The sequence below is a fragment of the Haliaeetus albicilla genome, chromosome 8, assembly GCF_947461875.1.
Source record: "Haliaeetus albicilla chromosome 8, bHalAlb1.1, whole genome shotgun sequence".
Lineage (NCBI taxonomy): Eukaryota > Metazoa > Chordata > Aves > Accipitriformes > Accipitridae > Haliaeetus > Haliaeetus albicilla.
Window position 1 is genome coordinate 29974573 of NC_091490.1, and position 17834 is coordinate 29992406.

The window sequence follows — 17834 nt, forward strand, 5'->3', positions numbered from 1 at the left end:
TTTTTTTTAAGAAACATACTCTGAAGCTAATGTAGATTTAGAAGGAGTTCATCACCAGGGGCAGTGAATGGCTGCATCAAACAGAAGAGTTGCAGAGAGAATTCTGGCTTTCAAACCCAGAATTTATTCTGGAATTTCCCACAGAATGCACCACAGGCAGCTATAAAAGGAGGAAGAGCCATGAATTTGCATTTTTTTATTATTTTCCTCTTCCTTTTGAATTTCACAGACCAAAAAATTCACATGCCCTCAGAGCACAACGGGGCCTGAATACCGTAAAAACACTTCAGAGAAGGGACTTGTATCTTAGCCTTCTCTTCAGTCCATATGCAGAAAAAAGATATAAGATATCTGACTCTTTTATAGTATTTGTAAACACAGTTCATCAGAATACTGAGGCCTTGAAACCTGTTTTCTTCAGAATGCTTCAGAGCGAAATATACACAAAAAAAGATAGTGTAGATTAATCCTATGCCCTCAGGATGTTACACAGGATTAGTTCCTTATGTCCCAAAGTTGGTAATCAGTTACTTTAGATTGCTTTGCTATAAGTTCAATTGATTCATGTGCACAAAATTACTAAGGAATAAAATCTTCCACCAAGGAAGCCACAAAGTTTAATATATGGAAGCTCACAGTACATTACACAGAGTTTTTTCTTTTCGAAGCACATTTGTGGCATTGGATATAAGGGAAAAAAATCTAATTATACATCACTTAGCAGACTGCTAGAATGAAGGCGAACAGTGAGTCTAGATGAAAATTTTCTTATGGAAAGACAGGGCAAGACAGCAAAAGCTCAGTTGACTGGACTGGGTCTAATGTATATGATGCTTCCGAACAAGAGGTGCTAAACAAGCAATATTTTGTCTGGTTTTAGAACATGTTCTTCTTTTAATAGAGTACAATGTGTCATAGAGATGTTTCTAAACAAAAATCATTCCAAGAAAGAGCAAAGAAAAATGTACTTAGATTGTACATCATATTGTATTATTAAAAATACCAGATTTTTTTTTAATTTGCTTCAATTAAGATATTGCATGTGGGAGTTAAAAATGGATTTGCAAGTTTCAATGTAAAGGAACACCTCTCCAGTGGAAATTTTGATTTGATCTAACACACCAGGTGCACAAGTGAAAGTTGCATGCCATTGAAAAGGAAGGTGATAAGATGAAAGTATGTGAGATAAAATGAAGGTCAGTTTGGCAGTGGTTGCTTTACTAAACTGAATAATAAGTCTGTATCTTTTCTCAAAGGAAATAAAATGATCCACTTTGAGGTGATACCTTTAATTGGATTGGGGATTAGAGTTATTTAAAACTAACGTGACAGACATAAAAATATGATATACAGGACTGCAAATAATAGGTCTGATAACAATGACAAGCTAAGATAAACTCTTGTGTATATGTGTGTTTTCACACATATTTTAATAGCTGTATATACCTGGGGCAGTCTGCTGTTAGTATCTGTCCTTGTAATATGTTTTCTTTCAAGGAGATTTTTTTTTCTAATGTTCCAGCACTTTATTACATACTCATAGAGGCTGTTCTTGATCACATGCTGTACATGAAAATTTTTCCAGCCTCCCCACAACTCCACTTTTGATTTTTTTGATGAATAGCAACATTAGAATGAAGTAATTTAACCATATCATAAAGTGCTGTGAAACTAGTAGACAGGTTATATTAATGTCACAGAGCAGGAGTATGCCTGCTTCCATGCTCTGGAAATACCATACGTGCAATATGTAGAATGAAGTCACATCTCTCATGCCAATGTTTTGTCTTTTTAAATTATGGACTACTTACCAGTGCAACTGTACCCTAATAGTAGTGCTTTAGCAATTATATTTTACATGTTGTCACATGATACAAACTGTTAAAAAAAGAAAATTATCTTAGCAGAAGTCATCTCACATGAAAGGAGTTGTTAGACCAATATAGTATGATATGATAACAATGTTAATTTAATATTGTAGGATGTTGTATTACACCTTGTTCTGAGACTTGTAATACTAAAATATGATTGCTGAATCACTAACCACTATTACAGTACTGCTGCACTGGCAAACAGTTTATACTTTAAAAGGACAAAACATTGGCATGAGAAATGTGACTTCATTCCATGTACTGCCCATCTATTATATAATACTGCTGAATATTCAGACAATACCTTAGAGGAGACAGTATTTAGAAATGCAACAGCAGAAGATGACTGAAGTAAATCAATTCACTCAAGAAGAATGACTACTTTAGTGTCCATCTCATTCTTGTGGGCTCTCTTCTAAGAGTAACTGGGTGATATGAATGGAAAACCCATATTCCTTTGGAAAACCAATTTCCTCTATGCAGTCCAGTTCTGAGAAGGGAAAGTTGGGCTCAATTTCCCATTCTCTCTCATCAAACAGTATGTAGGGTATCCATATTTTTAAGATCTGCTAACACTTATTGCACTACAGATTGCCTCTGTCCCTTCCACCTACCAAAAATCCCTTGTTGTTTCCAACACAAATGCCCAAACTTCCTTTTTTTTCCCAGGCAAATTTTGTAATGCAATTGGTGCTATCAGTACTGGAGCCTGAAAATTTGAAGACAATAAAACCCAGCAGCTTAAAATAGCATTTTATTTTATAGAAATGTGGTATTAAAAAAAAAAAAAGTGCAGATTAAGAAAAAGCTGCTGCAGAATTTTGGCTGTAAAGATACAGTATTCAGCACATTTAATCCCCAGTGTAGATCTACAATACTGAGGGGCTTGCTTTTGGCCTTTTGGTTTTTACTGTGACCAAACTGCTGTAAAGGACCTTCCCTCAGGCCAAATTTAAAGATATCTTAATCACCTATCCACATGAATCACTTGTAGAAACAACATCAGAGCCAACACTGTGGTGACTCACAAGGCTTGCAAGCCTACACTTTAAAATAATTACTTGACATGTAGATAGATCCTGGCACACATTTCTGGGCTTGGCAGCTTCTGTTTGCTCCTACCCTGATGACCATCTGTCTTTGTAGTCAAGACATGTGACATAATGGCTACGATCCTCTCTAGGTAGCACCCCCCGCCTTAAAGCATCATGATAATGTACACCGCAAATGCAACTGGAGGTCAGGCAAGGACACTAACGTGAGATATTGGATCTTGGAACACCCTGGGCTTCTGGCTATTCCCAAGTTCGGAAAGTTGCAGCATCTTCTAGATTCACCTGTATAATAAGAGCATATCTGAACATTGCTTTATCTGATCCAGAAGAGTGTAAAATGTACCATAAGGGCACATCTTTTATCATCTGTAAGTTACTAAGTAAGACAGGAGAAAAATAAGAAAGAATGATCTTTGATGGTCAGTCTCCAGCATCAGGCTTCCTCTGTGGAGTCACCAAAGTCCCTCTGTCTGTGCCCGCCATAGTACAACAGGGCTGACAATAGGCTGACAATATCACACCTCCCTTGCTCTCTTTTATCTATTGTGTTTCTTTAGAGTGATACACAGACAGTCGCTCGCTATGTGTTTGTACAGCACGTCAGAGTAAGGCCCCAGTCTCAGCTCAGGCTGGGATGAATTGCTGTAACATAAATGCTTTTCTGGTCTGTGCTATTGAGAATAAAAATATGTCTCCTCTGTGGAAAGGTGGCATTAATGCAAAGCATAAGAAAGCTTTGATATGAGTGCAGAATAAAAGGGAAGATGAAGGTTGGACTTGAGGGGGGTCAGGGGATATTGCCACGCATATCCATATTTCAGGCAAAACCTTTCATCGTTCTGATGCCTCACTTTGACAAAGAGGTCTCTGCTTGTCAGGTCATGTCTGTCAGCACTCTGAAAACAAGATTTCAGGCTTGGAATCAGAAAAACTTCTTAATTAAACAAGTCAAAGAACTGTGAGAGATGCATTGACATAGAAATGAACACATACAAGCAAGTGTCTTAAATTTCTCACCTGTGTTAAGTCATATGCAATTTACTCTGTTAGCTCACTCAGAAGGCAAGATACTAATTCTCCAAGGGGACATCAAATGCCAGACTTTAACCTTCAGGGCTGTGCCTCAGGTCATCTTAGCTAAAGACATATAATAGCTTTGTCTTTAGAGAATTTTGAAGATTGTATAGTTTCAGTCCTGCAGATGGTGGTTTTTCAAGCTTTTGATTTTTAAAAATGCTTTGAAAAGTACCGTAAGCCTGCATCTGAATTGTTTGCATTGTCTCATGTGTACTCTTCTGCTCCTTTCAAAAACAAACAAACAAACAAAAAATCCTTTGCTTCCAGAATGCACCACTCCCATTGTGTCTTAAGTGTTTCCAAATGACATAGTTCTGGGAACATTTTCCTATCTGGCCAATACATACAGATAGGATCATGAAAAGCCTTACTCAAAGTTTGATATGGCTGTTTCATACTATGTTGTTCTTCCATTTGCAACACAAAGAAAGAAATATCTAATATAGCTTCCAGGTCATTCAAAGTTAGTCATTCTTTTGTATTTACAGTCTATTATGTCTTTTATAAACCAAAAATACATTAATTCTTGGTGTAATAGGTTCTCTATTTTCTTACAAGCTTTTGATAAGAGCAAAATAAATTAATAGAAAGAATAAGGTGCATATTGAAGTGTAAAGGGTAGGGAGATCTCTGAAATTGAACTGCTAGATAAGAATTCAGTTTGTGCATAATTGCTATGCATACTGTCAAGGGTAGAGTAGTTTATGGACAGAAACAGTAGGAAAAAAATTATACACAAAGGTAGTTAATTTTTGGAAACATAAAATACCCTCTGAAAAATTAAAAATTTCAAATTATGAATTCAGTACTGGTATCTTATGCATGTAGCTATATACAGATTGGTAAAAACAATGTACAGTTCATTTACCCCAAAGAATACCAAGTAGCAAACTCAACAGCTCTACTGACAGCAATGGTATGACATTAGCCAGAAACTGTCTTTGCCCCCTCCCCTTGTCTTTCTCCCTTCTTGCCTTCCTCAGTTTCTGAATGAGTTTAGCACTCCAGAGAGGTGCCAGGCAGACAGCTCAGGAACATCTAGCCCTCTGACGTGCTCCCAGAGAGACAGGATTGGTAGCAGGCCCAGGCTTGCACTGTCTTGCCAACATGTCTCAATTTTCACTGGTAGGGATCATAGCTGGAGGGTGTGAAAGAAAGTCCATGATAAATAATAAACTCCATGGTGTTTTATTCCTTGGCTTCTCAGCTGAGAGCATTGGCAAGGGCGTTAGTTGTGGTGGTGATGTGTGCTGTGTGGACAGATGTCACCCAGGGAAAAGCTTTATTGTTGAGGTATTCACCTCATATTTTGTGTTGTCAGAACATTTACATTCCTGACAGATTTCTTATAAACTTAATGTAGCTCAAGGGCTGCACTCAGAGACCCCAGCTAACACAAACTAACTCCAGAGTTTTCAGCTCAGTTTTTCTGGTACGTGGCAATATCTAGTGAGGTATAACCTTGCTTCTGATATGTCTATATACAATTTGGATATTTTTTGTATCTCAAAAGATATTCCAAGTATTTAATAAGCAGCAGATTATCATCTCTTATTCTGGTTAATATTAGAGTTAGAAAAATTTCAAGAGTGGGTTCTGCTATCCTTATTCAGGCTGACCAAGTTGCTTGTACCTGGAATAGGATTATTTGCTTTCAGACTACTTACCAAACAAGAGACTAGAAAATACAAGAGTGGCAGAAGTTGCCCACTAGAAATGTTAATTTTCAATGCAATCATTTACTGCCATGATGTTTATAGTCTGTGAAGAACTCATTATCTTATTGATGTGTAAACTGAGTTCATGTTTTGTATGGTTCTGGAGAGAAAAAGAAAATATAATTCTTTATTATTGAGACTTTCTGTAAGATGTTATTGTACAAAAGGCATAGACCTACATTTATGCATTTTTTTCCCAGATATTTCCAGATATTTATATTCTTTTGGAAAAGTGCCATAAACATACCACAGGGAATGAATACAAAGCATGGTGTTATCAGTAACATTCTTTAAAAAAATCAATTTTAAAGTCTTTTTTTTTTTAGGCAGGAAACAGAAAAGCTTCAGGCTGGGAGAATGCAAATGAAGTTTTATTTCATCAACAAGTGAAGGAGATCAGGGCCTTAAAGCAACATCTGAAATGAAAACAAGATTGCCTTTCTATCAGGTTTCCTTCCTCCACATTCACAGTTTGTCCAGTATTTTGGAGTTAAACAGTTATCTCCGTATCTTCTGACTGCATAACCACCAATGACAAAGAGAAAGTCAAATGTCTAAGACATCTGTGTCCCATGGCTTCAACCCACACCTCACCGAAGGAAATGGCAGGAAGGGTTTTTTTGCACAGGAAGGTGTCAGAATTCATAAGAGGAAATAAAAGAGATCACATCCTGGGATCCCACGTGATCTATCCAACGTGATTGGAGGGCAAGTGCTGATTCAGAACATATAATCTGTTTACCCATCTAGTGCATGCTTTTTGGAACTCTAAGGCATATTGAAGAGATACAATTAGTAGTATATTTTAAAATTGATGACCACAGATCACTTAAAAATATCCCTGAAGTAGCAGATGATACAGCACAGCTGCAGAAGGCATTAATTCCAATTAATTTGTCAGGAAATTATCCCAGTCATAGTATTATCAGTTTTCTAGAAATCCATATATGGAACCACAGATGATAAGTACAAAATAAAGGACTTATGTATTGCAAGGAGCTGAAGTAATAAAATTTGTTGGCACCCCAGACAGAAGGTGACACTTGCTAATTTTCTAGCATAGTTTTATTTTATTATCTTTAATGACTGACTTCTCTTAATTGTCAAGATATTAAAGATGACCCAAACCAAACTGAACTAAAACCTTCTCTGAATTCCAGCCAGAATCACCTTTTCTTTGCTTACTTTTCAATAATAAATGAATGTGTTTGTTCAAAACTCAAGAAATTATAAAAATAAATGCAATCTCTACAGTCAAGCTTTCTTCCCCATTGTGAAGCTGCTGTCATATATACCACAAAATTTATTTTCTCCAGTTTTTAGTTAAAAAAAAAAAGGAAAAAAAAAATCCTTTGATCATCTGGCTTTTTGGCCATTCAGATTCTTACATAAATAGTTCCTGTTCTACCCATATGAGGAATGGCTTCAATATGCATTCAGACCTCTCCTCATTAGATAGAAGTGCAGCAAATGTCAGGATTTGTGGCATCAGTTAAAATTGATGTATAAGTCTTTGTATTAAAACAGAAATTTTGATAGATATTAACTTTTCAAAATGCATACCCTTCTAAAAAACAGCAATTAGTAATCTCTTTCAACATTGCTTAGACTGTGTTAATTATATTTCCTAAGACTCTCCTTCCTTATTTTAAACAGTTATACTTCCAATAGAAACTGAAATCAGGATCATTATCTTGAACTTTTATTAGGTTTTATTTTTCTTTTAATCTTGCAAATTTAAGAAACTTCTGGTTGATAGTTAAGAAGAAATCCTAAAAAATTCTTTAATTGATCTTAGAAGAACCCAAAGGCATCATGCCCTTGAAATTGTGCATATATTATTCTACATATTTTTGGACAAAGTTGCCTTAATTTTGGAAAAAAATAGGAACAATAACTGATGATTTTTTTAATGTAAGTTGAAAGCTTACCATCTGTGTAGACTGCTTCATCAGTGTATTATCTGCAGAAAGCACTACTGGTTTAGATAATTCCTGGAGTGATGGCTAAGATACAGTATAAATATAAATGAGATAGTTGGCAAATATGTCCAAGATGTGAGCAAGGTACTGTGAAATGGATAGCTAAGCTGCTGAATGTGTTGTCCTTAATGTTTCTCTACAAAACTTCAGTTAAATAAGCTCTGAGTAGAGACCAATGTAGCAAATCCCAAGACAGCATGCAGACTTTCTGTTTCATCAATTTAGCCCTCAATACATTGCAAAACACTTGAGTAGCATTTTCTATCTTGCTGAGTCCAGTCCACAGTTTAATGAATCTTGCCACTGGTATAAGGTTGTACAACATTAAGTGATTTTTTATTTCTTCTGCTGACCATCTGCTGCATATGTAGACTGCTTATCTATGTATATCCACATTTGGTTATAATGTCAATTGCATTGGAGAGGAAACATTTTACTTGTGGATTAAGAGATGAGCAAAAGTTCATAAAAGCCAGAATCCTCAGCTTTGAATGACAGAAGTAGAGAAACAGGTTTCCATCCATGAATATTTAAAAGGAAGTCTATACAGAATATCTCCATCTGTGCTTCTAAGTGTTGCTGCAACTTGGGGTTGGATTAACTTCAAAGATAAAAATAGACCCTCTGTTTATGAAAGGCAAAATTTCTCTGTACTGAATAGAGATTCGTGTCCTGACACAGAGGAGTGAAGCTTTATAAAGAAGTTTTCTACAGGAGGCACCTGTGAATCTTGGCAAATAATGATTCCAGAGTCTGTTTCTTCTTTTTGCTGAATAGCAGACAGTCATCTGGTTATAGAGCTCTATAGACAAATTCAGATGAATGGTGCCATGCAGTTGTGAAATCGATGACATTGCAAGTCTCACAGTCTATGAGATCATACATCTCAACCAAACTTGCAAATATATTTTACAAAAAAACTCTTTTAATCTAGTTCATCTTTGAAGTTTTCAAGAGCACTCACTGTATCCTTTCCACCCTTTGTGTGAAGGTGATAGTGAAACTGAACCAATGTTTTGTGTGTGTGAAATTCACATAATTTTTATGTAATTCCTAGTTTAAATGTCTAGCCTTGATAGTAAATGTAAGTAGAAATACCTTGCAATATTTGCAGATCATAATCCCTAATCATTGATATAAAATATACAACTCTGTACACACAAAATCATATTCACACATTTACAGAAATTTAATTAATAAAATTAAGAAGAACACTTGCAGAATTCTCTCTTCAACAAAACTGTACAACTTTCCTTCAAAATTGTCAGGTAGAAATTTCTTGTGCACACAAGTTAAAATGCACAATACTTTGCCTCTTAAAAAAAAAAAAAAATTAATGGTTTCTTAAATCCACCCCCAGGAATTTTATAAAACTGTCCTGACTTGTGAGTTCTGCTTTTGCACTCTGAGAAGCTTTGTTTTAGGAGGGTACATCACAGGTTAATCCCTCTGAGTCATAGCACTTTCCACGCTTTGGAAGAAAAGGCTCTATTTCACAACATTTCCTTGGTTCTGATCTGAGGTATTGCCTTGATGATTAAGTAGAAAACTGGAGTTTACAAGTATCAGATCAAAACTAGCAACTAGTTACAGTAGTTTCCTCTCTTCCTGACCTTATTACATATTCCTTTTTAGATCTGAACTTAGCTGCCTGATCACAATTCAAATCCAACATCACATCAATGCTATCAGCTCCAGGAAAGAAGTGAGCAGTTAAGAGTATTTACTTGTTTGCACTCTTATGCTTGCAAGCTCCCCCAGACCTTAATAAGATTTCCATTTCTTTATTGGCAACATCAATCTAGCATGGATTCATTCTTTTGAACCCCAAATAATCTATTCCCCTCTCCGTGCAATGATGTAGTTTAACTACTTACTGTTACTTTTGCCCAGTATCTTCATGGAAAAATACAGATGCTAAATCAGTTCAGATAATCTGTAAAGAAACAGAATCTATTATTATTATTATTATTATTATTATTGTTATTATTTTAATGTGGTTAACACCTTATATTCAGGTATGGAAGCTGGGACACTTCTGAGGTTTCATTTGCTTGCCTAGATTTCTAGGCAGTTCTGCATATGTTCTCGACATCAGAAGGTGCTGAATTAACATTTCCACTGGAGGAAAGGAAAAGATCGAGTGCTTAATTTCTTGAGAAGATAGCTTTTAAAATGCAGTTAAGGTGTGCAACTGCCAGTATTAAGGCACCTGAATGGCAGTAACACTTTGCATACTTTTAAGCTGTAAAGTAAAACTGAGTATGATTAATGGGATGGCTTTACACATAACAGCACAGCTGGGGATTATGTTATTTTATATTCATCTTCCAAACTCCCATAAAAGTAGATTATTGTAGCATAGCACTTCTGAATACTTACATGATGATTGGAGTCTTAACAGCTCCCATGTTCTTACAAAAGGAAATATACTGCCTAGAAACTCAGTCTTCCTCTGTGGAATTCACCCTTCAAGGAGGATGAGGAATATAAAACACTGGAATGCTGTTTAGGGGACACTGGGGTCATTATACAAATATTGGAAGGGATGTAAATATTTGGTTGAGCATGGGATTACATGAACAGAGTATTTGCTTAACTTCTGTGGCACAGGGGGACTGAGGAGAGGTTAAGGGCATGCCTGGGGCTGGGGCAGCTGGCAGCTGGGCACTGGTGCTCTTGAGTACCAGCATCATAGTTGTTACTGTACTTCACGGTGAAGGGATTAGCCACAAAGCCATGACTATAGTGTGAGGAAAGTGCCTATGTGCTTTTAAGGATCAAGCACATATTCCTTCAGTGTCATGTCTGAGCCTGAGAAGATGCCCCAGAGTGTCTGTGGCACTGGTAGCAGCTTCCATGGTGGGACCTGTACACAAGCACCTGAATAACCTGAACAGCAGCAGAGAGGTGATAGTGTATTAACAACTCTGAATAAAAAGGGTATTTGACTTACAGTTTTTATTGCTCATTAATTACAAGACAAAAATTTGTAACCATCTAAATTCTGCTGAAACTCAGCTGGAATTAGAATTGCTGCTATGTGTCATGTGAAATCTCACTCACAAAGGAAGTTCATTTAATGGGCTGCTGGCATCAGCTGGAAGATACCCACTGATCTCACAATGTAAGAATAAGAGATCTCCTTTATAATGACTATCCAAATTAAGATACTTTTTATAAGAAATGAAGTTTTCCTTGATTAATAGTCTTTTTTCCCAAGGTTTTATTTATGACCAGTTGAGTCACAAGAAGATAAATTTCTTGCTTAGGCTCTTTCACATTTTGTTTTGTTTTGGTTTTTTTCTTATTTGTAAGACAATATAAGTTTTCCATTAATGAAATAGTAACACTTTAATTTCATTCATTTTAACTGTATCCATAGCAAAAAGGATTCAGTTTGATTTCTGCAGCAGCAATTGCATCAATCTATAGAACAACTTGCTCTCAGTCTGGCAGGTATCAAACAGATACAGGTACAAAGAAAATTAACAATAAAGAAATGAAAATTTTCTGAAGTTCCTTTACACAAATAAAATTTCCTGAGTAGGATTTGAGGTTGTTTTTTTTTTTTCCTTTTTAATAGCAGAATAATACTAATTAAATTCACATTTCTGAACTCTATGTTCCTCAGTATGTATGTTAAAGACCAAACAAGCTACCAACATGGGCTCAGATACTACATTCCTGTAATCATTTTTAAATTGTCATGGACACATTAAGCTTTCAGTGAACGAATAAGAGAAAATGTTGAATGTATTTTAAAACTCATAATTTTCTATAGAAAATTAACTTTATTCAGATGCTTACTTGTAAGAATATGGTATTGTATATCTTTGTGAGGCAACGACTGTGTACTTTAAAGCTAAACACTGAAGTCTGTTAGTATTTTTGATTTATTACTGTAGTGTCACTTTTGTGTTCCTCAAATTCTTACAAGGATAGATCCTGCTAAGAAAAACTTAAGTTTAATAAGAAATACTTTAGCAGGTCAGAAGGAACTGAATAATAAAATGTGACATATTGCTTTACCTGACAACAAGTAGGAATAATACAAATATACTAACCTTAGCAAAACCATCTTCATGATTATGTAAACACATATGAAGAAATTGTGTTCCAGGCTTAAAAAAATACTTTTGTTCTTTATGCTTTAAAAAACACGTCTAAATAATAGTTTCCACTCCAGTTGCTCAAGCCCTTACACACTGCTTTAGAGAACCATCTTTGACTGTGAAAACAAGGATATTCTTAAAGAGTATCACCCCTTGAAATGGTTTAGCTTTGCATATTGACTGTGGTTGTGAGTTTGACTCTAACTCTTCTTTGGCACCCTGTGATAAATAAATGTGCACAGCACTGGTGGGTTTCTGAATACACCAAATGTTGGTTACACTATATTGAAGAACAAGTAAGCTATTCACATGAGCAATGAGTAGTGTTTAACACATTAACCTGGGAGAAAGGTGATATATCTTAATGACTTCAGAGAGACTGATTTTGGCTTTTGACTAACTTCAGTGTTCGTAGATCTGTTAAAGATGTGACTTTTACAAAAACAAAATTTAAAATACTGATCTATTTTAAACAGTCTGGCTTCTACCACACTGTTTCCTTTTTTCTTTCTTTCTTTTTTTTTTTTTTTAGGAATCTTTGTGCTGTTTAAGCAGTTGTTGCCTAAAAAAAAAAAAAAAAAAAAAAAAAGAAGATTCAAAAAGGAAATAGTTCTGTAAGTGCTGAAACTAATAACCCCTGTTTCCCTATAAATTAGCTTCTCATTGTTGAGTTCCCATGTGAATTTATGGAATATTTGGGCTCACACTGCAACTTAATAGGAGCTCTCCATCCTATGGACTATATTCTTTTTTTCATAAAACATGGAGGAACTCAATGTTTTTGATATTTCTGACCCTTTGCTGAATTTTGTAGATATTAGCTGAACAATTCCAAAACTTGTTGGCAGAAATAATGAAGGAATGGTAGACAGGACAGATAGACGATTCTGCTAAATAAGCTTTGTTTTCTTCAGAATTCAAGTGGCAAAACATGCAACATGAAAACAAAACAAACAAGAGTGGTTCCTTTAGAACACCAAATGAGAAAACTTAAATGGCAATGAGGTTATCAGAAGTCCCAGCACCAGAAACAAAATTATGAGGATTTATCCTTAATGAGTTTGTCATTTCCTAATTAGATTTGTACATACATATTTGAGAACTTCTCTATGTTCATATATTACAATGATTTTTCCCTAAACCTCCCTCAATTTTAAAGTATTTATAAAGCAGAACATCTACTCACTGCTTCTTCCGTTTCCTCTGAGATCCCTGTCAATTATCAGTACTATCCTCATGGATGGATTTTCATATGATCTTTTTCAGCATCCAAAGAGCATCAAGGAGGTTTAAGTCTGACCAGCATTTATGTGAAGATATAGGAATAAATGAAAACAGAAACAGCAAACGTACCTCCACATGGGTACATAGTAAATATAACAATGCTGCAGCAAAATTACTTCTGTCTCCACAGATTCTTGGATATTTAAAGGAATGATCCATCAAAAAACAGACACATAAGCAGCTAATAGGGAATGCAATAGACCACTTTTAAGTTGAACTAAAAAAAAAAGCTTTAGAAATGATAACATCTCAAAAGAAATAGACTTTAAGTTTGAAGAGACAGATGAAATTGGGAAACCAATAATGTAGAAGCAGAATCTTAGTCTTTGTTTTTTGGTTTTTTTTTTGATCAAACCTTCAGGGTAGGGTTTGCTAAGTCAAAAATGGAACAAACATTTTGCCTATTTATAGTAAGTTCTCTAACGTAACAAACAGAAAAAACCCTGAACTATATATACATAGAGATCTTGTGGAAAATTGCAAATTTAGCAACAGATGGCAGGAAATGGAATTTGCTGTCTTATCAGGACAATAAAGCAGAAAACAGTTGGGGTAAACTTGTTACAAAGGAAAAAAACTTGCAAAAGAAAATAGAACAGATACTCTAGTTCACATTTATAGATTCTATTAAGGACAATCTGTTTGTAATTGGAGAGGGCTTCCTGAGCCTGTAAATGTAGTATGTGTGCTCATCTAAAAAAGTGTTTGCAAGTTCTTGTCATGCTGAACACAACAGTGCCTCTCGTGCACTAAATTAGATTCACTGCTCAGAGCCTACATGACTCTAGTAGCAAAAGAGGAAAATCATGAGTAGTGTCTGAAACAACATCTTCACAAATCACTTGCATTGTAGTGGATCCTGAGTAGAGAAGCTGCATATTTCTACAGCTGAGCTCATTCACTGTTGTATCAAAGGTTCTGAAAACTTACTATACAGATGACTAATATATTCAACATGGCTCAACACAGACCAGAATGGTCTGAAATTCTCACTAAAACAGAGTGAGACATGGGAAATTCATGAGCCATTTTCTGTGCAAATGAATGAAAAACTGGTTGCAAGAAAAGACAAATAAATAAAACGTGACTCCCAGTGGATGCATACAATACTCAGAAATCCTAGAGGCCTTAGAGGCCACCCCAAATGTTTGCATTTCTAAACTTTGGATTATTTATTTTCTTGTTTGTTTTTGTTGTTGTTGTTGCTGTTTTGTTTTAAGGTAGGTATTTGATGAGGAAAGGAAAGGGGATGAAGGATGTAATGCAGTGATAGTTCTGAGTTCACTGTGATGTGACCTCATATGACCCTTAGAAGTAGCTTTGGGTCTCTTTGTCCTTGGTAGAGTATACTTTGAGGGCAGAAAGTCTTATCCATCAATCATTTCTGAGAAAGATCTCTGCTCAAGGAGAAAAAGAATTGCAGCTATGTCCAATGTCTGAACTAGTCATGGGCAAAAGAAGGAAAAAATCATCTTTTATTTACCCACTTCTATGTGATGTGAGGATAACATGCTGCTTCCATCCTCCCTCCACATAAGAAATTCCGTAATTTCTCTGGGTCTAGAACTAGAATAAGGTATTACTCAGCACAATGTAAGTGATATATTTTCCTCAATATTTGCCAAATTTCCCTAGAAAAAGTTTGTAGACCATCTTTTGTTTATTAGTGGTAAATGTCCCAGTGATATTTAGAGGAAAACCTGGTCAATGTTATGTGTAAGGTGTTCATAATTAGCACTGTGTTTATATAAGATATTGTAACTCTGTACTCCAAAGGAATCATACATAAATGAAAAACAAAGAGCAATTAAAAAGTAGTCAAGAGGAAAATAAAAAAAATGCTTTCCAACATTACAAAAATGGTAATTTTCTGCAGAACAGTATGAGAGTTGAGAAAAGATTTTTTTTCTTTGATGCAACACTGCTAAAGCTAGGCTTCTGCAGAGGGCTTTTATTTTTTTGTTCATCTGTTCTTCACCTTGATTCCATTTTGTCTGAAGTCCAGTGGCTCTGTTCTTAAACTGAAGTTCCCTGACTCTAAGTTGTGATTCGTGCTTTAGCAAAAGGCATGGGGATTATCTACCCAAGGATCCTGTCAGAATTCAGTCAGTCTTACTGCTTTCTGCCTTCTGTTCATGTACTTGAGAACTATACTTGACTTTAGGATTACCTGAAGGATAAGTACCTTGATTTGGTGGTCACAGATTATGTCTTGGCATTACAGATGTTGCTTTTAAACTCATTCTAATGGGTTCATGTTTTACATGCTTAGCATTAGCTGAATACAAGTTGGCTAAAAAGCATAGTCATTTTTTCATGGTGTACATTGAAAAGACCAAAATATAAACTATATTAAACAGTTCAGACTTTGAAAGGTCTATAAAACAATCTCCTTGACAATCGTGTTCAACTTCAGCAGGAAATTTTAAGTAATGTCAGTAAAAAGAATCAATCAAATTGCAGATCAGTATGTACCAAAAACAATAAACCCCCTGGCAAGCAAACAGGGCTTTCTCCTCCAGCAACCTTTTCCTCCTCTCTTTATAATGGTTAGTTTTGCCCTAATATCTTCTTCATATAGAAGTTGGGAAATTATTGCAATCCTTAACCTGCAGGATATAGTAGGATGCATTATAAATTATGCCATGGCACTTCAAGTTTTCTCACCCATCACAATTATTTGATTCTGGGAAATTAAATTGTCTTAGAGTACCCAACAAATCCTTTATTTCTGGAGCTAAGGGTATAGACATTTCATTCAAGAGTTCAAGTATCCATATGTGGACAGGTAGTCTATGCAGCAATTCAGTCCTATATGAAAAATAATAATTGAAATGGTTTCCATAGAAACTAAAAACAGCCAGTGGAAATTGCTAGATGGTGTTAAAAGAATTCAGTCAAGTTATATTTGAGTAAATAAAGATCATTTGCAACATACTACTGTTTCCAAGGACAGGTGGCATTTTTAAATATTTTTAAAATTACATCTTTGAGCTGCCACTTCTAGTTGGGCATGTGGTTTCTCACAGGGCTATAGGTTGGTATTGAAAATATTAGGACTATGTACGTCGTTGATCATGAGTGCTCTGAAGTTAAAGAGGTCCTTTTTACCAATGCCATGATTTTTTTGGAGCAAGTCCATAATGAGGTAAATTAAATAGATTAAGAGAGTAATAAGTATTCAGATAATAGTAATGTTTGACAGAACTGTATTGCAATAAGCAGCACTGATTGTAAAACTCCTGCCAGATATAAAGCTAACATTAATTTGCACTCCTTATATCACATAAAGTTTGGCTTTCTGTGAACATGTGTTTGGCTGTTAAGAGTTAACTCAAAATCAAAGAAACAAGCAACATTTGAGCAGGGTCAATTTTTCTTTAACTTTCTGGTAATGTCAATTCTAGCTGTAAGCAGCCTTGTGAAAAACACTGGATTATGTCTGGATTTGGGCTTCTCAGTCCATTTGCCAGCAGAGACTGATTGTGTTGCAGAGGCAATGTAATTACTCATCAAGGTGAGAGTGTTTGTGTTGGAGCCCTGCTTACTTTCCCAGTGACAAGCCCGCTTACCTTTGCTGTCAATCAAAAGCACCACAAAATGGTAGTAGCTAGAGACGAGGGAAAAGGCATTAATGCCTTGAATGAAAGTGCCGTAGTAAGCAGGCTGAAAAAGATCCCACTAAAATCTCTCTGCCCCTGTAAATGCTCCTTTAATATAAACGCTAAGTCACCTTATCAACCAAAATCCATGTAAAAGATACCTCCAAACCCCATGTAGATGGATTGTGTATTGGATAAACAGGAGAAATAACAGATGATATGTTTGCCAGAGGACATTAGGACTATTTCTGTGGTTATTCCTTGATATTCAGTGGTATTCACTGTGCACAGTAGGAAATCCTCTGCAGGACAGAGGGAATATTAAATATCCAGACTTGTACTTTAGCTAGTGGCTCTGCAGTTACCCACCTCCAGTCCTTATCATCCCGTCACTACATCTCTAAAACCTTTGTGAGCACATCCTACATCCTATTTCTATTCCTTTTGTCTGTTCTGCACTTAAATTGGAAACTCTTCAAGGTAAAGAATCTTGAGGCAGATTGGCATTTTCCATACGGACAATGTCTTCAGGCTTTTTCTGTTGTCACTTTTATTATAAATACAATAGAAAGTACAATAGTATTCATAGAGTGTTGAGAAGAATGGATGGAATCCTTTTTGGGACATCTTGGTAGTGCTGTTACCCTAATAATTAACTATTTAAAAACTATCACTATGAAATTCTTCATGTTTCGTGACCTGACTCATAACCTTAAAATTTAACCATCCTTTCCGAGTTTAACTAGTTAAAAGTGCAAAGATATTGAACTACAGGAGTTGTACAATTTTGTATGAGGTAAAAAAATGAGCTATTTAGTCTGTATATTGGTTCCAAGATGAATACATATGACATCCAAATACATCAAGAAAAAGACAGCAAGTTGCTGCACATGGCATTTCATTCTGTAATAACTGGGGACAGCATTGCACATTTCTGCAGCTTGTGCATCAATCTCCCTTCAGGTAACGTTCCAGAAATAAGCTGCTTGCATTTCAATACAAATTTCATATCAGAAACCTCATTTAAGAGAAGTACATTTTAACAACTTGACATAAGCACACAGTACACATGGTTTTTCCAAAGTTTTGGGTTGTGACCAGCAAGTTACCCTACAATGATTCAGCATAGC

The 17834-nt window shown here is 35.6% G+C and overlaps 1 protein-coding gene and 1 long non-coding RNA gene across 4 annotated transcripts in view; one reads left to right on the forward strand and one right to left on the reverse strand.

The window, feature by feature from the left end:
• The window catches only part of BRINP3 (BMP/retinoic acid inducible neural specific 3), a 234131-nt gene that overhangs the window by 199550 nt on the left and 16747 nt on the right, over window positions 1-17834 (forward strand). The gene's annotated exons all lie outside the window — the stretch shown is intronic.
• Window positions 1-17834, reverse strand: part of LOC138686444 (uncharacterized) — an 86759-nt gene that overhangs the window by 21869 nt on the left and 47056 nt on the right. The window contains exon 3 of the long non-coding RNA XR_011325828.1: window positions 9581-9639. This is a non-coding gene — a long non-coding RNA (uncharacterized lncRNA). The remainder of the gene's footprint in view (window positions 1-9580; window positions 9640-17834) is intronic.